Consider the following 23,285-nt stretch of genomic DNA (forward strand, 5'->3'; position numbering starts at 1 on the left):
GAATCAATGCGAGTACCAGACTGCCTCACTAAGTGAGATGCATGTGTCTTAATACACGACAGGGTATGTTGCTACTGGCCACTGGGACCATGTGCTCCACAGTGGCGCCCTCACTTTAGATTCGGGGCATGGAGCGCACGCAGCCCTGCCTTACGGTATGACTGCTGCAGCGACCTCTAGTGGTCATAGAGTTCTGAGCTGTCTGGCACAGATTCGAAACCTGTGGTACTAGATACCAAGATACCAGATCCTCCCCCCCCCCCTGAAACTTGTGTGCAGGATTGAAAACACCACATACAGTGCCGTGATGGCTGGCAGAAGGGAGAAGACCCAGGCTGGTCAACTGCCGGTGTCGGGGAGGAAGGGACGAACCTAACCTAACCTAACCAAACCTAACCTAACCTAACCTAACCCAACCTAACCTAACATAACCTAACCTAACCTAACCTACCCTAACCTAACCTAACCTAACCTAACCTAACCTAACCTAACCTAACCTAACCTAACCTAACCTAACCTAACCTAACTTAACCTAACCTAACCTAACCTAACCTAACCTAACCTAACCTAACCTAACCTAACCTAACCTAACCTAACCTAACCTAACCTAACCTAACCTAACCTAACCTAACCTAACCTAACCTAACCTAACCTAACCTGATGCCTGTAAGCAAAATGTCAACTGAATCAATGCGAGTACCAGACTGCCTCACAAAATGAGATGCATGTGTCCTAATACACGACAGGGTATGTTGCTACTGGCCACTGGGACCATGTGCTCCACAGTGGCGCCCTCACTTTAGATTCGGGGCATGGAGCGCACGCAGCCATGCCTTACGGTACGACAAATGCAGCGACCTCTAGTGGTCATAGAGTTCTGAGCTGTCTGGCGCAGATTCGAAACCTGTGGTCCTAGATACCAAGATACCAGATGCTGCCCCCCCCCTGAAACTTGTGTGTAGGATTGAAAACACCACATACAGTGCCGTGATGGCTGGCAGAAGGGAGAAGACCCAGGCTGATCAACTGCCGGTGTCGGGGAGGAAGGGACGAACCTAACATAACCTAACCTAACCTAACCTAACCGAACCTAACTTAACCTAACCTAACCTAACCTAACCTAACCTAACCTAACCTAACCTAACCTAACCTAACCTAACCTAACCTAACCTAACCTAACCTAACCTAACCTAACCTAACCTAACCTGATGCCTGTAAGCAAAATGTCAACTGAATCAATGCGAGTACCAGACTGCCTCACTAAGTGAGATGCATGTGTCCTAATACACGACAGGGTATGTTGCTACTGGCCACTGGGACCATGTGCTCCACAGTGGCGCCCTAACTTTAGATTCGGGGCATGGAGCGCACGCAGCCATGCCTTACGGTATGACTGCTGCAGCAACCTCTAGTGGTCATAGAGTTCTGAGCTGTCTGGCGCAGATTCGAAACCTGTGGTCCTAGATACCAAGATACCAGATGCTGCCCCCCCCCTGAAACTTGTGTGTAGGATTGAAAACACCACATACAGTGCCGTGATGGCTGGCAGAAGGGAGAAGACCCAGGCTGATCAACTGCGGGTGTCGGGGAGGAAGGGACGAACCTAACCTAACCTAACCTAACCTAACCTAACCTAACCTAACCTAACCTAACCTAACCTAACCTAACCTAACCTAACCTAACCTAACCTAACCTAACCTAACCTAACCTAACCTAACCTAACCTAACCTAACCTAACCTAACCTAACCTAACCTAACCTAACCTAACCTAACCTAACCTAACCTAACCTAACCTAACCTAACCTAACCTAACCTAACCTAACCTAACCTAACCTAACCTAACCTAACCTAACCTAACCTAACCTAACCTAACCTAACCTAACCTAACCTAACCTAACCTAACCTAACCTAACCTAACCTGATGCCTGTAAGCAAAATGTCAACTGAATCAATGCGAGTACCAGACTGCCTCACTAAGTGAGATGCATGTGTCTTAATACACGACAGGGTATGTTGCTACTGGCCACTGGGACCATGTGCTCCACAGTGGCGCCCTCACTTTAGATTCGAGGCATGGAGCGCACGCAGCCATGCCTTACGGTACGACTGCTGCAGCAACCTCTAGTGGTCATAGAGTTCTGAGCTGTCTGATGCAGATTCGAAACCTGTGGTCCTAGATACCAAGATACCAGATGCTGCCCCCCCCCCTGAAACTTGTGTGTAGGATTGAAAACACCACATACAGTGCCGTGATGGCTGGCAGAAGGGAGAAGTCCCAGGCTGATCAACTGCCGGTGTCGGGGAGGAAGGGACGAACCTAACCTAACCTAACCTAACCTAACCTAACCTAACCTAACCTAACCTATACCTAACCTAACCTAACCTAACCTGATGCCTGTAAGCAAAATGTCAACTGAATCAATGCGAGTACCAGACTGCCTCACTAAGTGAGATGCATGTGTCTTAATACACGACAGGGTATGTTGCTACTGGCCACTGGGACCATGTGCTCCACAGTGGCGCCCTCACTTTAGATTCGGGGCATGGAGCGCACGCAGCCCTGCCTTACGGTATGACTGCTGCAGCGACCTCTAGTGGTCATAGAGTTCTGAGCTGTCTGGCGCAGATTCGAAACCTGTGGTACTAGATACCAAGATACCAGATCCTCCCCCCCCCTGAAACTTGTGTGTAGGATTGAAAACACCACATACAGTGCCGTGATGGCTGGCAGAAGGGAGAAGTCCCAGGCTGGTCAACTGCCGGTGTCGGGGAGGAAGGGACGAACCTAACCTAACCTAACCTAACCTAACCTAACCTAACCTAACCTAACCTAACCTAACCTAACCTAACCTAACCTAACCTAACCTAACCTAACCTAACCTAACCTAACCTAACCTGATGCCTGTAAGCAAAATGTCAACTGAATCAATGCGAGTACCAGACTGCCTCACAAAGTGAGATGCATGTGTCCTAATACACGACAGGGTATGTTGCTACTGGCCACTGGGACCATGTGCTCCACAGTGGCGCCCTCACTTTAGATTCGGGGCATGGAGCGCACGTAGCCATGCCTTACGGTACGACAAATGCAGCGACCTATAATGGTCATAGAGTTCTGAGCTGTCTGGCGTAGATTCGAAACCTGTGGTCCTAGATACCAAGATACCAGATGCTGCCCCCCCCTGAAACTTGTGTGTAGGATTGAAAACACCACATACAGTGCCGTGATGGCTGGCAGAAGGGAGAAGACCCAGGCTGATCAACTGCCGGTGTCGGGGAGGAAGGGACGAACCTAACATAACCTAACCTAACCTAACCTAACCGAACCTAACTTAACCTAACCTAACCTAACCTAACCTAACCTAACCTAACCTAACCTAACCTAACCTAACCTAACCTAACCTAACCTAACCTAACCTAACCTAACCTAACCTAACCTAACCTAACCTGATGCCTGTAAGCAAAATGTCAACTGAATCAATGCGAGTACCAGACTGCCTCACTAAGTGAGATGCATGTGTCCTAATACACGACAGGGTATGTTGCTACTGGCCACTGGGACCATGTGCTCCACAGTGGCGCCCTAACTTTAGATTCGGGGCATGGAGCGCACGCAGCCATGCCTTACGGTATGACTGCTGCAGCAACCTCTAGTGGTCATAGAGTTCTGAGCTGTCTGGCGCAGATTCGAAACCTGTGGTCCTAGATACCAAGATACCAGATGCTGCCCCCCCCCCTGAAACTTGTGTGTAGGATTGAAAACACCACATACAGTGCCGTGATGGCTGGCAGAAGGGAGAAGACCCAGGCTGATCAACTGCGGGTGTCGGGGAGGAAGGGACGAACCTAACCTAACCTAACCTAACCTAACCTAACCTAACCTAACCTAACCTAACCTAACCTAACCTAACCTAACCTAACCTAACCTAACCTAACCTAACCTAACCTAACCTAACCTAACCTAACCTAACCTAACCTAACCTAACCTAACCTAACCTAACCTAACCTAACCTAACCTAACCTAACCTAACCTAACCTAACCTAACCTAACCTAACCTAACCTAACCTAACCTAACCTAACCTAACCTAACCTAACCTAACCTAACCTAACCTAACCTAACCTAACCTAACCTAACCTAACCTAACCTAACCTAACCTAACCTAACCTAACCTAACCTAACCTAACCTAACCTAACCTAACCTAACCTAACCTAACCTAACCTAACCTAACCTAACCTAACCTAACCTAACCTAACCTAACCTAACCTAACCTAACCTAACCTAACCTAACCTGATGCCTGTAAGCAAAATGTCAACTGAATCAATGCGAGTACCAGACTGCCTCACTAAGTGAGATGCATGTGTCTTAATACACAACAGGGTATGTTGCTACTGGCCACTGGGACCATGTGCTCCACAGTGGCGCCCTCACTTTAGATTCGGGGCATGGAGCGCACGCAGCCCTGCCTTACGGTATGACTGCTGCAGCGACCTCTAGTGGTCATAGAGTTCTGAGCTGTCTGGCACAGATTCGAAACCTGTGGTACTAGATACCAAGATACCAGATCCTCCCCCCCCCCTGAAATTTGTGTGCAGGATTGAAAACACCACATACAGTGCCGTGATGGCTGGCAGAAGGGAGAAGACCCAGGCTGGTCAACTGCCGGTGTCGGGGAGGAAGGGACGAACCTAACCTAACCTAACCAAACCTAACCTAACCTAACCTAACCCAACCTAACCTAACCTAACCTAACCTAACCTAACCTAACCTAACCTAACCTAACCTAACCTATCCTAACCTAACGTGATGCCTGTAAGCAAAATGTCAACTGAATCAATGCGAGTACCAGACTGCCTCACTAAGTGAGATGCATGTGTCCTAATACACGACAGGGTATGTTGCTACTGGCCACTGGGACCATGTGCTCCACAGTGGCGCCCTCACTTTAGATTCGGGGCATGGAGCACACGCAGCCATGCCTTACGGTATGACTGCTGCAGCGACCTCTAGTGGTCATAGAGTTCTGAGCTGTCTGGTGCAGATTCGAAACCTGTGGTCCTAGATACCAATATACCAGATGCTGCCCCCCCCCCTGAAACTTGTGTGTAGGATTGAAAACACCACATACAGTGCCGTGATGGCTGGCAGAAGGGAGGAGACCCAGGCTGATCAACTGCCGGTGTCGGGGAGGAAGAGACGAACCTAACCTAACCTAACCTAACCTAACCTAACCTAACCTAACCTAACCTTACCTAACCTAACCTAACCTAACCTAACCTAACCTAACCTAACCTAACCTAACCTAACCTAACCTAACCTAACCTAACCTAACCTAACCTAACCTAACCTAACCCAACCTAACCCAACCTAACCCAACCTAACCCAACCTAACCCAACCTAACCCAACCTAACCCAACCTAACCCAACCTAACCCAACCTAACCTAACCTAACCTAACCTAACCTAACCTAACCTAACCTAACCTAACCTAACCTAACCTAACCTAACCTAACCTAACCTAACCTAACCTAACCTAACCTGATGCCTGTAAGCAAAATGTCAACTGAATCAATGCGAGTACCAGACAGCCTCACAAAGTGAGATGCATGTGTCCTAATACACGACAGGGTATGTTGCTACTGGCCACTGGGACCATGTGCTCCACAGTGGCGCCCTCACTTTAGATTCGGGGCATGGAGCGCACGCAGCCATGCCTTACGGTACGACAAATGCAGCGACCTCTAGTGGTCATAGAGTTCTGAGCTGTCTGGCGCAGATTCGAAACCTGTGGTCCTAGATACCAAGATACCAGATGCTGACCCCCCCTGAAACTTGTGTGTAGGATTGAAAACACCACATACAGTGCCGTGATGGCTGGCAGAAGGGAGAAGACCCAGGCTGATCAACTGCCGGTGTCGGGGAGGAAGGGACGAACCTAACATAACCTAACCTAACCTAACCTAACCGAACCTAACTTAACCTAACCTAACCTAACCTAACCTAACCTAACCTAACCTAACCTAACCTAACCTAACCTAACCTAACCTAACCTAACCTAACCTGATGCCTGTAAGCAAAATGTCAACTGAATCAATGCGAGTACCAGACTGCCTCACTAAGTGAGATGCATGTGTCCTAATACACGACAGGGTATGTTGCTACTGGCCACTGGGACCATGTGCTCCACAGTGGCGCCCTAACTTTAGATTCGGGGCATGGAGCGCACGCAGCCATGCCTTACGGTATGACTGCTGCAGCAACCTCTAGTGGTCATAGAGTTCTGAGCTGTCTGGCGCAGATTCGAAACCTGTGGTCCTAGATACCAAGATACCAGATGCTGCCCCCCCCCCCCCTGAAACTTGTGTGTAGGATTGAAAACACCACATACAGTGCCGTGATGGCTGGCAGAAGGGAGAAGACCCAGGCTGATCAACTGCCGGTGTCGGGGAGGAAGGGACGAACCTAACCTAACCTAACCTAACCTAACCTAACCTAACCTAACCTAACCTATACCTAACCTAACCTAACCTAACCTGATGCCTGTAAGCAAAATGTCAACTGAATCAATGCGAGTACCAGACTGCCTCACTAAGTGAGATGCATGTGTCTTAATACACGACAGGGTATGTTGCTACTGGCCACTGGGACCATGTGCTCCACAGTGGCGCCCTCACTTTAGATTCGGGGCATGGAGCGCACGCAGCCCTGCCTCTGCTGCAGCGACCTCTAGTGGTCATAGAGTTCTGAGCTGTCTGGCGCAGATTCGAAACCTGTGGTACTAGATACCAAGATACCAGATCCTCCCCCCCCCTGAAACTTGTGTGTAGGATTGAAAACACCACATACAGTGCCGTGATGGCTGGCAGAAGGGAGAAGTCCCAGGCTGGTCAACTGCCGGTGTCGGGGAGGAAGGGACGAACCTAACCTAACCTAACCTAACCTAACCTAACCTAACCTAACCTAACCTAACCTAACCTAACCTAACCTAACCTAACCTAACCTAACCTAACCTAACCTAACCTAACCTAACCTAACCTAACCTAACCTAACCTGATGCCTGTAAGCAAAATGTCAACTGAATCAATGCGAGTACCAGACTGCCTCACAAAGTGAGATGCATGTGTCCTAATACACGACAGGGTATGTTGCTACTGGCCACTGGGACCATGTGCTCCACAGTGGCGCCCTCACTTTAGATTCGGGGCATGGAGCGCACGCAGCCATGCCTTACGGTACGACAAATGCAGCGACCTCTAATGGTCATAGAGTTCTGAGCTGTCTGGCGTAGATTCGAAACCTGTGGTCCTAGATACCAAGATACCAGATGCTGCCCCCCCCTGAAACTTGTGTGTAGGATTGAAAACACCACATACAGTGCCGTGATGGCTGGCAGAAGGGAGAAGACCCAGGCTGATCAACTGCCGGTGTCGGGGAGGAAGGGACGAACCTAACATAACCTAACCTAACCTAACCTAACCGAACCTAACTTAACCTAACCTAACCTAACCTAACCTAACCTAACCTAACCTAACCTAACCTAACCTAACCTAACCTAACCTAACCTAACCTAACCTAACCTAACCTAACCTAACCTAACCTAACCTAACCTGATGCCTGTAAGCAAAATGTCAACTGAATCAATGCGAGTACCAGACTGCCTCACTAAGTGAGATGCATGTGTCCTAATACACGACAGGGTATGTTGCTACTGGCCACTGGGACCATGTGCTCCACAGTGGCGCCCTAACTTTAGATTCGGGGCATGGAGCGCACGCAGCCATGCCTTACGGTATGACTGCTGCAGCAACCTCTAGTGGTCATAGAGTTCTGAGCTGTCTGGCGCAGATTCGAAACCTGTGGTCCTAGATACCAAGATACCAGATGCTGCCCCCCCCCCCTGAAACTTGTGTGTAGGATTGAAAACACCACATACAGTGCCGTGATGGCTGGCAGAAGGGAGAAGACCCAGGCTGATCAACTGCGGGTGTCGGGGAGGAAGGGACGAACCTAACCTAACCTAACCTAACCTAACCTAACCTAACCTAACCTAACCTAACCTAACCTAACCTAACCTAACCTAACCTAACCTAACCTAACCTAACCTAACCTAACCTAACCTAACCTAACCTAACCTAACCTAACCTAACCTAACCTAACCTAACCTAACCTAACCTAACCTAACCTAACCTAACCTAACCTAACCTAACCTAACCTAACCTAACCTAACCTAACCTAACCTAACCTAACCTAACCTAACCTAACCTAACCTAACCTAACCTAACCTAACCTAACCTAACCTAACCTAACCTAACCTAACCTAACCTAACCTAACCTAACCTAACCTAACCTAACCTAACCTAACCTAACCTAACCTAACCTAACCTAACCTAACCTAACCTAACCTAACCTAACCTAACCTAACCTAACCTAACCTAACCTAACCTAACCTAACCTAACCTAACCTAACCTAACCTAACCTAACCTGATGCCTGTAAGCAAAATGTCAACTGAATCAATGCGAGTACCAGACTGCCTCACTAAGTGAGATGCATGTGTCTTAATACACAACAGGGTATGTTGCTACTGGCCACTGGGACCATGTGCTCCACAGTGGCGCCCTCACTTTAGATTCGGGGCATGGAGCGCACGCAGCCCTGCCTTACGGTATGACTGCTGCAGCGACCTCTAGTGGTCATAGAGTTCTGAGCTGTCTGGCACAGATTCGAAACCTGTGGTACTAGATACCAAGATACCAGATCCTCCCCCCCCCCTGAAATTTGTGTGCAGGATTGAAAACACCACATACAGTGCCGTGATGGCTGGCAGAAGGGAGAAGACCCAGGCTGGTCAACTGCCGGTGTCGGGGAGGAAGGGACGAACCTAACCTAACCTAACCAAACCTAACCTAACCTAACCTAACCCAACCTAACCTAACCTAACCTAACCTAACCTAACCTAACCTAACCTAACCTAACCTAACCTATCCTAACCTAACGTGATGCCTGTAAGCAAAATGTCAACTGAATCAATGCGAGTACCAGACTGCCTCACTAAGTGAGATGCATGTGTCCTAATACACGACAGGGTATGTTGCTACTGGCCACTGGGACCATGTGCTCCACAGTGGCGCCCTCACTTTAGATTCGGGGCATGGAGCACACGCAGCCATGCCTTACGGTATGACTGCTGCAGCGACCTCTAGTGGTCATAGAGTTCTGAGCTGTCTGGTGCAGATTCGAAACCTGTGGTCCTAGATACCAATATACCAGATGCTGCCCCCCCCCTGAAACTTGTGTGTAGGATTGAAAACACCACATACAGTGCCGTGATGGCTGGCAGAAGGGAGGAGACCCAGGCTGATCAACTGCCGGTGTCGGGGAGGAAGAGACGAACCTAACCTAACCTAACCTAACCTAACCTAACCTAACCTAACCTAACCTAACCTAACCTAACCTAACCTAACCTAACCTAACCTAACCTAACCTAACCTAACCTAACCTAACCTAACCTAACCTAACCCAACCTAACCCAACCTAACCCAACCTAACCCAACCTAACCCAACCTAACCCAACCTAACCCAACCTAACCCAACCTAACCCAACCTAACCCAACCTAACCCAACCTAACCCAACCTAACCTAACCTAACCTAACCTAACCTAACCTAACCTAACCTAACCTAACCTAACCTAACCTAACCTAACCTAACCTAACCTAACCTAACCTAACCTAACCTGATGCCTGTAAGCAAAATGTCAACTGAATCAATGCGAGTACCAGACAGCCTCACAAAGTGAGATGCATGTGTCCTAATACACGACAGGGTATGTTGCTACTGGCCACTGGGACCATGTGCTCCACAGTGGCGCCCTCACTTTAGATTCGGGGCATGGAGCGCACGCAGCCATGCCTTACGGTACGACAAATGCAGCGACCTCTAGTGGTCATAGAGTTCTGAGCTGTCTGGCGCAGATTCGAAACCTGTGGTCCTAGATACCAAGATACCAGATGCTGCCCCCCCCTGAAACTTGTGTGTAGGATTGAAAACACCACATACAGTGCCGTGATGGCTGGCAGAAGGGAGAAGACCCAGGCTGATCAACTGCCGGTGTCGGGGAGGAAGGGACGAACCTAACATAACCTAACCTAACCTAACCTAACCGAACCTAACTTAACCTAACCTAACATAACCTAACCTAACCTAACCTAACCTAACCTAACCTAACCTAACCTAACCTAACCTAACCTAACCTAACCTAACCTGATGCCTGTAAGCAAAATGTCAACTGAATCAATGCGAGTACCAGACTGCCTCACTAAGTGAGATGCATGTGTCCTAATACACGACAGGGTATGTTGCTACTGGCCACTGGGACCATGTGCTCCACAGTGGCGCCCTAACTTTAGATTCGGGGCATGGAGCGCACGCAGCCATGCCTTACGGTATGACTGCTGCAGCAACCTCTAGTGGTCATAGAGTTCTGAGCTGTCTGGCGCAGATTCGAAACCTGTGGTCCTAGATACCAAGATACCAGATGCTGCCCCCCCCCCCCCCTGAAACTTGTGTGTAGGATTGAAAACACCACATACAGTGCCGTGATGGCTGGCAGAAGGGAGAAGACCCAGGCTGATCAACTGCCGGTGTCAGGGAGGAAGGGACGAACCTAACCTAACCTAACCTAACCTAACCTAACCTAACCTAACCTAACCTAACCTAACCTAACCTAACCTAACCTAACCTAACCTAACCTAACCTAACCTAACCTAACCTAACCTAACCTAACCTAACCTAACCTAACCTAACCTAACCTAACCTAACCTAACCTAACCTAACCTAACCTAACCTAACCTAACCTAACCTAACCTAACCTAACCTAACCTAACCTAACCTAACCTAACCTAACCTAACCTAACCTGATGCCTGTAAGCAAAATGTCAACTGAATCAATGCGAGTACCAGACTGCCTCACTAAGTGAGACGCATGTGTCCTAATACACGACAGGGTATGTTGCTACTGGCCACTGGGACCATGTGCTCCACAGTGGCGCCCTAACTTTAGATTCGGGGCATGGAGCGCACGCAGCCATGCCTTACGGTATGACTGCTGCAGCAACCTCTAGTGGTCATAGAGTTCTGAGCTGTCTGGCGCAGATTCGAAACCTGTGGTCCTAGATACCAAGATACCAGATGCTGCCCCCCCCCCCTGAAACTTGTGTGTAGGATTGAAAACACCACATACAGTGCCGTGATGGCTGGCAGAAGGGAGAAGACCCAGGCTGATCAACTGCCGGTGTTGGGGAGGAAGGGACGAACCTAACCTAACCTAACCTAACCTAACCTAACCTAACCTAACCTAACCTGATGCCTGTAAGCAAAATGTCAACTGAATCAATGCGAGTACCAGACTGCCTCACTAAGTGAGATGCATGTGTCTTAATACACGCCAGGGTATGTTGCTACTGGCCACTGGGACCATGTGCTCCACAGTGGCGCCCTCACTTTAGATTCGGGGCATGGAGCGCACGCAGCCCTGCCTTACGGTATGACTGCTGCAGCGACCTCTAGTGGTCATAGAGTTCTGAGCTGTCTGGCGCAGATTCGAAACCTGTGGTACTAGATACCAAGATACCAGATCCTCCCCCCCCCTGAAACTTGTGTGTAGGATTGAAAACACCACATACAGTGCCGTGATGGCTGGCAGAAGGGAGAAGTCCCAGGCTGGTCAACTGCCGGTGTCGGGGAGGAAGGGACGAACCTAACCTAACCTAACCTAACCTAACCTAACCTAACCTAACCTAACCTAACCTAACCTAACCTAACCTAACCTAACCTAACCTAACCTAACCTAACCTAACCTAACCTGATGCCTGTAAGCAAAATGTCAACTGAATCAATGCGAGTACCAGACTGCCTCACTAAGTGAGATGCATGTGTCCTAATACACGACAGGGTATGTTGCTACTGGCCACTGGGACCATGTGCTCCACAGTGGCGCCCTCACTTTAGATTCGGGGCATGGAGCGCACGCAGCCATGCCTTACGGTATGACTGCTGCAGCGACCTCTAGTGGTCATAGAGTTCTGAGCTGTCTGGCGCAGATTCGAAACCTGTGGTCCTAGATACCAAGATACCAGATGCTGCCCCCCCCTGAAACTTGTGTGTAGGATTGAAAACACCACATACAGTGCCGTGATGGCTGGCAGAAGGGAGAAGACCCAGGCTGATCCACTGCCGGTGTCGGGGAGGAAGGGACGAACCTAACTTAACCTAACCTAACCTAACCTAACCTAACCTAACCTAACCTAACCTAACCTAACCTAACCTAACCTAACCTAACCTAACCTGATGCCTGTAAGCAAAATGTCAACTGAATCAATGCGAGTACCAGACTGCCTCACTAAGTGAGATGCATGTGTCCTAATACACGACAGGGTATGTTGCTACTGGCCACTGGGACCATGTGCTCCACAGTGGCGCCCTCACTTTAGATTCGGGGCATGGAGCGCACGCAGCCATGCCTTACGGTATGACTGCTGCAGCAACCTCTAGTGGTCATAGAGTTCTGAGCTGTCTGGCGCAGATTCGAAACCTGTGGTCCTAGATACCAATATACCAGATGCTGCCCCCCCCCTGAAACTTGTGTGTAGGATTGAAAACACCACATACAGTGCCGTGATGGCTGGCAGAAGGGAGAAGACCCAGGCTGAACAACTGCCGGTGTCGGGGAGGAAGGGACGAACCTAACCTAACCTAACCTAACCTAACCTAACCTAACCTAACCTAACCTAACCTAACCTAACCTAACCTAACCTAACCTAACCTAGCCTAGCCTAGCCTAGCCTAGCCTAACCTAACCTAACCTAACCTAACCTAACCTAACCTAACCTAACCTAACCTAACCTAACCTAACCTGATGCCTGTAAGCAAAATGTCAACTGAATCAATGCGACTACCAGACTGCCTCACTAAGTGAGATGCATGTGTCTTAATACACGACAGGGTATGTTGCTACTGGCCACTGGGACCATGTGCTCCACAGTGGCGCCCTCAATTTAGATTCGGGGCATGGAGTGCACGCAGCCCTGCCTTACGGTATGACTGCTGCAGCGACCTCTAGTGGTCATAGAGTTCTGAGCTGTCTGGCACAGATTCGAAACCTGTGGTACTAGATACCAAGATACCAGATCCTCCCCCCCCCCCCCTGAAACTTGTGTGCAGGATTGAAAACACCACATACAGTGCCGTGATGGCGGGCAGAAGGGAGAAGACCCAGGCTGGTCAACTGCCGGTGTCGGGGAGGAAGGGACGAACCTAACCTAACCTAACCAAACCTAACCTAACCTAACCTAACCTAACCTAACCTAACCTAACCTATCCTAACCTAACGTGATGCCTGTAAGCAAAATGTCAACTGAATCAATGCGAGTACCAGACTGCCTCACTAAGTGAGATGCATGTGTCCTAATACACGACAGGGTATGTTGCTACTGGCCACTGGGACCATGTGCTCCACAGTGGCGCCCTCACTTTAGATTCGGGGCATGGAGCGCACGCAGCCATGCCTTACGGTATGACTGCTGCAGCAACCTCTAGTGGTCATAGAGTTCTGAGCTGTCTGGCGCAGATTCGAAACCTGTGGTCCTAGATACCTGGCGCAGATTCGAAACCTGTGGTCCTAGATACCAAGATACCAGATGCTGCCCCCCCCCCTGAAACTTGTGTGTAGGATTGAAAACACCACATACAGTGCCGTGATGGCTGGCAGAAGGGAGAAGACCCAGGCTGATCAACTGCCGGTGTCGGGGAGGAAGAGACGAACCTAACCTAACCTAACCTAACCTAACCTAACCTAACCTAACCTAACCTAACCTAACCTAACCTAACCTAACCTAACCTAACCTGATGCCTGTAAGCAAAATGTCAACTGAATCAATGCGAGTACCAGACTGCCTCACTAAGTGAGATGCATGTGTCTTAATACACGACAGGGTATGTTGCTACTGGCCACTGGGACCATGTGCTCCACAGTGGCGCCCTCACTTTAGATTCGGGGCATGGAGCGCACGCAGCCCTGCCTTACGGTATGACTGCTGCAGCGACCTCTAGTGGTCATAGAGTTCTGAGCTGTCTGGCGCAGATTCGAAACCTGTGGTACTAGATACCAAGATACCAGATCCTCCCCCCCCCTCTGAAACTTGTGTGTAGGATTGAAAACACCACATACAGTGCCGTGATGGCTGGCAGAAGGGAGAAGTCCCAGGCTGGTCAACTGCCGGTGTCGGGGAGGAAGGGACGAACCTAACCTAACCTAACCTAACCTAACCTAACCTAACCTAACCTAACCTAACCTAACCTAACCTAACCTAACCTAACCTAACCTAACCTAACCTAACCTAACCTAACCTAACCCAACCTAACCCAACCTAACCCAACCTAACCCAACCCAACCTAACCCAACCTAACCTAACCTAACCTAACCTAACCTAACCTAACCTAACCTAACCTAACCTAACCTAACCTAACCTAACCTAACCTAACCTAACCTAACCTAACCTAGCCTAACCTAACCTAACCTAACCTAACCTAACCTAACCTAACCTAACCTAACCTAACCTAACCTAACCTAACCTAACCTAACCTAACCTAACCTAACCTAACCTAACCTAACCTAACCTAACCTAACCTAACCTAACCTAACCTAACCTAACCTAACCTAACCTAACCTGATGCCTGTAAGCAAAATGTCAACTGAATCAATGCGAGTACCAGACTGCCTCACTAAGTGAGATGCATGTGTCCTAATACACGACAGGGTATGTTGCTACTGGCCACTGGGACCATGTGCTCCACAGTGGCGCCCTCACTTTAGATTCGGGGCATGGAGCGCACGCAGCCATGCCTTACGGTATGACTGCTGCAGCGACCTCTAGTGGTCATAGAGTTCTGAGCTGTCTGGCGCAGATTCGAAACCTGTGGTCCTAGATACCAAGATACCAGATGCTGCCCCCCCCTGAAACTTGTGTGTAGGATTGAAAACACCACATACAGTGCCGTGATGGCTGGCAGAAGGGAGAAGACCCAGGCTGATCCACTGTCGGTGTCGGGGAGGAAGGGACGAACCTAACTTAACCTAACCTAACCTAACCTTACCTAACCTAACCTAACCTAACCTAACCTAACCTAACCTAACCTAACCTAACCTAACCTAACCTAACCTAACCTAACCTAACCTAACTAACCTAACCTAACCTAACCTAACCTAACCTAACCTAACCTAACCTAACGTAACCTAACCTAACCTAACCTAACCTAACCTAACCTAACCTAACCTAACCTAACCTAACCTAACCTGATGCCTGTAAGCAAAATGTCAACTGAATCAATGCGAGTACCAGACTGCCTCACTAAGTGAGATGCATGTGTCCTAATACACGACAGGGTATGTTGCTACTGGCCACTGGGACCATGTGCTCCACAGTGGCGCCCTCACTTTAGATTCGGGGCATGGAGCGCACGCAGCCATGCCTTACGGTATGACTGCTGCAGCAACCTCTAGTGGTCATAGAGTTCTGAGCTGTCTGGCGCAGATTCGAAACCTGTGGTCCTAGATACCAATACACCAGATGCTGTCCCCCCCTGAAACTTGTGTGTAGGATTGAAAACACCACATACAGTGCCGTGATGGCTGGCAGAAGGGAGAAGACCCAGGCTGATCAACTGCCGGTGTCGGGGAGGAAGGGACGAACCTAACCTAACCTAACCTAACCTAACCTAACCTAACCTAACCTAACCTAACCTAACCTAACCTAGCCTAGCCAAGCCTAGCCTAGCCTAACCTAACCTAACCTAACCTAACCTAACCTAACCTAACCTAACCTAACCTAACCTAACCTGATGCCTGTAAGCAAAATGTCAACTGAATCAATGCGAGTACCAGACTGCCTCACTAAGTGAGATGCATGTGTCTTAATACACGACAGGGTATGTTGCTACTGGCCACTGGGACCATGTGCTCCACAGTGGCGCCCTCACTTTAGATTCGGGGCATGGAGTGCACGCAGCCCTGCCTTACGGTATGACTGCTGCAGCGACCTCTAGTGGTCATAGAGTTCTGAGCTGTCTGGCACAGATTCGAAACCTGTGGTACTAGTTACCAAGATACCAGATCCTCCCCCCCCCCGAAACTTGTGTGCAGGATTGAAAACACCACATACAGTGCCGTGATGGCTGGCAGAAGGGAGAAGACCCAGGCTGGTCAACTGCGGTGTCGGGGAGGAAGGGACGAACCTAACCTAACCTAAACCTAACCTAACCTAACCTAACCTAACCTAACCTAACCTAACCTAACCTAACCTAACCTAACCTAACCTAACCTAACCTAACCTATTCTAACCTAACGTGATGCCTGTAAGCAAAATGTCAACTGAATCAATGCGAGTACCAGACTGCCTCACTAAGTGAGATGCATGTGTCCTAATACACGACAGTGTATGTTGCTACTGGCCACTGGGACCATGTGCTCCACAGTGGCGCCCTCACTTTAGATTCGGGGCATGGAGCGCACGCAGCCATGCCTTACGGTATGACTGCTGCAGCGACCTCTAGTGGTCATAGAGTTCTGAGCTGTCTGGCGCAGATTCGAAACCTGTGGTCCTAGATACCAAGATACCAGATGCTGCCCCCCCCCCCTGAAACTTGTGTGTAGGATTGAAAACACCACATACAGTGCCGCGATGGCTGGCAGAAGGGAGAAGACCCAGGCTGATCAACTGCCGGTGTCGGGGAGGAAGAGACGAACCTAACCTGACCTGACCTGACCTGACCTGACCTGACCTGACCTGACCTGACCTGACTGACCTGACCTGACCTGACCTGACCTGACCTGACCTGACCTGACCTGACCTGACCTGACCTGACCTGACCTGACCTGACCCTGACCTGACCTGACCTGGCCTGACCTGGCCTGGCCTGGCCTGGCCTGGCCTGGCTGGCCTGGCCTGACCTGGCCTGACCTGGCCTGACCTGGCCTGACCTGACTTGACCTGACCTGACCTGACCTGACCTGACCTGACCTGACCTGACCTGACCTGACCTGACCTGACTGACCTGACCTGACCTGACCTGACCTGACCTGACCTGACCTGACCTGACCTGACCTGACCTGACCTGACCTGACCTGACCTGACCTGACCTGACCTGACCTGACCTGACCTGACCTGACCTGACCTGACCTGACCTGACCTGACCTGACTGACTGACCTGACCTGACCTGACCTGACCTGACCTGACCTCACCTGACCTGACCTGACCTGACCTGACCTGACCTGACCTGATGCCTGTAAGCAAAATGTCAACTGAATCAATGCGAGTACCAGACTGCCTCACTAAGTGAGATGCATGTGTCCTAATACACGACAGGGTATGTTGCTACTGGCCACTGGGACCATGTGCTCCACAGTGGCGCCCTCACTTTAGATTCGGGGCATGGAGCGCACGCAGCCATGCCCTACGGTACGACTCCTGCAGCGACCTCTAGTGGTCATAGAGTTCTGAGCTGTCTGGCGCAGATTCGAAACCTGTGGTCCTAGATACCAAGATACCAGATGCTGCCCCCCCCCTGAAACTTGTGTGTAGGATTGAAAACACCACATACAGTGCCGTGATGGCTGGCAGAATGGAGAAGACCCAGGCTGATCAACTGCCGGTGTCGGGAGGAAGGGACGAACCTAACCTAACCTAACCTAACCTAACCTAACCTAACCACACCTAACCTAACCTAACCTAACCTAACCTAACCTAACCTAACCTAACCTAACCTAACCTGATGCCTGTAAGCAAAATGTCAACTGAATCAATGCGAGTACCAGACTGCCTCACTAAGTGAGATGCATGTGTCCTAATACACGACAGGGTATGTTGCTACTGGCCACTGGGACCATGTGCTCCACAGTGGCGCCCTCACTTTAGATTCGGGGCATGGAGCGCACGCAGCCATGCCTTACGTATGACTGCTGCAGCAACCTCTAGTGGTCATAGAGTTCTGAGCTGTCTGGCGCAGATTCGAAACCTGTGGTCCTAGATACCAAGATACCAGATGCTGCCCCCCCCCCCGAAACTTGTGTGTAGGATTGAAAACACCACATACAGTGCCGTGATGGCTGGCAGAAGGGAGAAGACCCAGGCTGATCAACTGCCGGTGTCGGGGAGGAAGGGACGAACCTAACCTAACCTAACCTAACCTAATCTAACCTAACCTAACCTAACCTAACCTAACCTAACCTAACCTAACCTGATGCCTGTAAGCAAAATGTCAACTGAATCAATGCGAGTACCAGACTGCCTCACTAAGTGAGATGCATGTGTCTTAATACACGACAGGGTATGTTGCTACTGGCCACTGGGACCATGTGCTCCACAGTGGCGCCCTCACTTTAGATTCGGGCATGGAGCGCACGCAGCCATGCCTTACGGTATGACTGCTGCAGCAACCTCTAGTGGTCATAGAGTTCTGAGCTGTCTGGCGCAGATTCGAAACCTGTGGTACTAGATACCAAGATACCAGATCCTCCCCCCCCCCCCTGAAACTTGTGTGTAGGATTGAAAACACCACATACAGTGCCGTGATGGCTGGCAGAAGGGAGAAGTCCCAGGCTGGTCAACTGCCGGTGTCGGGGAGGAAGGGACGAACCTAACCTAACCTAACCTAACCTAACCTAACCTAACCTAACCTAACCTAACCTAACCTAACCTAACCTAACCTAACCTAACCTAACCTAACCTAACCTAACCTAACCTAACCTAACCTAACCTAACCTAACCTAACCTAACCTAACCTAACCTAACCTAACCTAACCTAACCTAACCTAACCTAACCTAACCTAACCTAACCTAACCTAACCTAACCTAACCTAACCTAACCTAACCTAACCTAACCTAACCTAACCTAACCTAACCTAACCTAACCTAACCTAACCTAACCTAACCTAACCTAACCTAACCTAACCTAACCTAACCTAACCTAACCTAACCTAACCTAACCTAACCTAACCTAACCTAACCTAACCTAACCTAACCTAACCTAACCTAACCTAACCTAACCTAACCTAACCTAACCTAACCTAACCTAACCTAACCTAACCTAACCTAACCTAACCTAACCTAACCTAACCTAACCTAACCTAACCTAACCTAACCTAACCTAACCTAACCTAACCTAACCTAACCTAACCTAACCTAACCTAACCTAACCTAACCTAACCTAACCTAACCTAACCTAACCTAACCTAACCTAACCTAACCTAACCTAACCTAACCTAACCTAACCTAACCTAACCTAACCTAACCTAACCTAACCTAACCTAACCTAACCTAACCTAACCTAACCTAACCTAACCTAACCTAACCTAACCTAACCTAACCTAACCTAACCTAACCTAACCTAACCTAACCTAACCTAACCTAACCTAACCTAACCTAACCTAACCTAACCTAACCTAACCTAACCTAACCTAACCTAACCTAACCTAACCTAACCTAACCTAACCTAACCTAACCTAACCTAACCTAACCTAACCTAACCTAACCTAACCTAACCTAACCTAACCTAACCTAACCTAACCTAACCTAACCTAACCTAACCTAACCTAACCTAACCTAACCTAACCTAACCTAACCTAACCTAACCTAACCTAACCTGATGCCTGTAAGCAAAATGTCAACTGAATCAATGCGAGTACCAGACTGCCTCACTAAGTGAGATGCATGTGTCTTAATACACGACAGGGTATGTTGCTACTGGCCACTGGGACCATGTGCTCCACAGTGGCGCCCTCACTTTAGATTCGGGGCATGGAGTGCACGCAGCCCTGCCTTACGGTATGACTGCTGCAGCGACCTCTAATGGTCATAGAGTTCTGAGCTGTCTGGCACAGATTCGAAACCTGTGGTACTAGTTACCAAGATACCAGATCCTCCCCCCCCCCCCCGAAACTTGTGTGCAGGATTGAAAACACCACATACAGTGCCGTGATGGCTGGCAGAAGGGAGAAGACCCAGGCTGGTCAACTGCCGGTGTCGGGGAGGAAGGGACGAACCTAACCTAACCTAACCAAACCTAACCTAACCTAACCTAACCTAACCTAACCTAACCTAACCTAACCTAACCTATTCTAACCTAACGTGATGCCTGTAAGCAAAATGTCAACTGAATCAATGCGAGTACCAGACTGCCTCACTAAGTGAGATGCATGTGTCCTAATACACGACAGTGTATGTTGCTACTGGCCACTGGGACCATGTGCTCCACAGTGGCGCCCTCACTTTAGATTCGGGGCATGGAGCGCACGCAGCCATGCCTTGCAGTATGACTGCTGCAGCGACCTCTAGTGGTCATAGAGTTCTGAGCTGTCTGGCGCAGATTCGAAACCTGTGGTCCTAGATACCAAGATACCAGATGCTGCCCCCCCCCCTGAAACTTGTGTGTAGGATTGAAAACAACACATACAGTGCCGCGATGGCTGGCAGAAGGGAGAAGACCCAGGCTGATCAACTGCCGGTGTCGGGGAGGAAGAGACGAACCTAACCTGACCTGACCTGACCTGACCTGACCTGACCTGACCTGACCTGACCTGACCTGACCTGACCTGACCTGACCTGACCTGACCTGACCTGACCTGACCTGACCTGACCTGACCTGACCTGACCTGACCTGACCTGACCTGACCTGACCTGACCTGACCTGACCTGACCTGACCTGACCTGACCTGACCTGACCTGACCTGACCTGACCTGACCTGACCTGACCTGACCTGACCTGACCTGACCTGACCTGACCTGACCTGACCTGACCTGACCTGACCTGACCTGACCTGACCTGACCTGACCTGACCTGACCTGACCTGACCTGACCTGACCTGACCTGACCTGACCTGACCTGACCTGACCTGACCTGACCTGACCTGACCTGACCTGACCTGACCTGACCTGACCTGACCTGACCTGACCTGACCTGACCTGACCTGACCTGACCTGACCTGACCTGACCTGACCTGACCTGACCTGACCTGACCTGACCTGACCTGACCTGACCTGACCTGACCTGACCTGACCTGACCTGACCTGACCTGACCTGACCTGACCTGACCTGACCTGACCTGACCTGACCTGACCTGACCTGACCTGACCTGACCTGACCTGACCTGACCTGACCTGACCTGACCTGACCTGACCTGACCTGACCTGACCTGACCTGACCTGACCTGACCTGACCTGACCTGACCTGACCTGACCTGACCTGACCTGACCTGACCTGACCTGACCTGACCTGACCTGACCTGACCTGACCTGACCTGACCTGACCTGACCTGACCTGACCTGACCTGACCTGACCTGACCTGACCTGACCTGACCTGACCTGACCTGACCTGACCTGACCTGACCTGACCTGACCTGACCTGACCTGACCTGACCTGACCTGACCTGACCTGACCTGACCTGACCTGACCTGACCTGACCTGACCTGACCTGACCTGACCTGACCTGACCTGACCTGACCTGACCTGACCTGACCTGACCTGACCTGACCTGACCTGACCTGACCTGACCTGACCTGACCTGACCTGACCTGACCTGACCTGACCTGACCTGACCTGACCTGACCTGACCTGACCTGACCTGACCTGACCTGACCTGACCTGACCTGACCTGACCTGACCTGACCTGACCTGACCTGACCTGACCTGACCTGACCTGACCTGACCTGACCTGACCTGACCTGACCTGACCTGACCTGACCTGACCTGACCTGACCTGACCTGACCTGACCTGACCTGACCTGACCTGACCTGACCTGACCTGACCTGACCTGACCTGACCTGACCTGACCTGACCTGACCTGACCTGACCTGACCTGACCTGACCTGACCTGACCTGACCTGACCTGACCTGACCTGACCTGACCTGACCTGACCTGACCTGATGCCTGTAAGCAAAATGTCAACTGAATCAATGCGAGTACCAGACTGCCTCACTAAGTGAGATGCATGTGTCCTAATACACGACAGGGTATGTTGCTACTGGCCACTGGGACCATGTGCTCCACAGTGGCGCCCTCACTTTAGATTCGGGGCATGGAGCGCACGCAGCCATGCCCTACGGTACGACTCCTGCAGCGACCTCTAGTGGTCATAGAGTTCTGAGCTGTCTGGCGCAGATTCGAAACCTGTGGTACTAGATACCAAGATACCAGATCCTCCCCCCCCCCCTGAAACTTGTGTGTAGGATTGAAAACACCACATACAGTGCCGTGATGGCTGGCAGAATGGAGAAGACCCAGGCTGATCAACTGCCGGTGTCGGGGAGGAAGGGACGAACCTAACCTAACCTAACCTAACCTAACCTAACCTAACCACACCTAACCTAACCTAACCTAACCTAACCTAACCTAACCTAACCTAACCTAACCTAACCTGATGCCTGTAAGCAAAATGTCAACTGAATCAATGCGAGTACCAGACTGCCTCACTAAGTGAGATGCATGTGTCCTAATACACGACAGGGTATGTTGCTACTGGCCACTGGGACCATGTGCTCCACAGTGGCGCCCTCACTTTAGATTCGGGGCATGGAGCGCACGCAGCCATGCCTTACGGTATGACTGCTGCAGCAACCTCTAGTGGTCATAGAGTTCTGAGCTGTCTGGCGCAGATTCGAAACCTGTGGTCCTAGATACCAAGATACCAGATGCTGCCCCCCCCCCCTGAAACTTGTGTGTAGGATTGAAAACACCACATACAGTGCCGTGATGGCTGGCAGAAGGGAGAAGACCCAGGCTGATCAACTGCCGGTGTCGGGGAGGAAGGGACGAACCTAACCTAACCTAACCTAACCTAACCTAACCTAACCTAACCTAACCTAACCTAACCTAACCTAACCTGATGCCTGTAAGCAAAATGTCAACTGAATCAATGCGAGTACCAGACTGCCTCACTAAGTGAGATGCATGTGTCTTAATACACGACAGGGTATGTTGCTACTGGCCACTGGGACCATGTGCTCCACAGTGGCGCCCTCACTTTAGATTCGGGGCATGGAGCGCACGCAGCCATGCCTTACGGTATGACTGCTGCAGCGACCTCTAGTGGTCATAGAGTTCTGAGCTGTCTGGCGCAGATTCGAAACCTGTGGTACTAGATACCAAGATACCAGATCCTCCCCCCCCCCCTGAAACTTGTGTGTAGGATTGAAAACACCACATACAGTGCCGTGATGGCTGGCAGAAGGGAGAA

Source organism: Schistocerca nitens, chromosome 3 (genome assembly GCF_023898315.1).
Source record: "Schistocerca nitens isolate TAMUIC-IGC-003100 chromosome 3, iqSchNite1.1, whole genome shotgun sequence".
NCBI lineage: Eukaryota > Metazoa > Arthropoda > Insecta > Orthoptera > Acrididae > Schistocerca > Schistocerca nitens.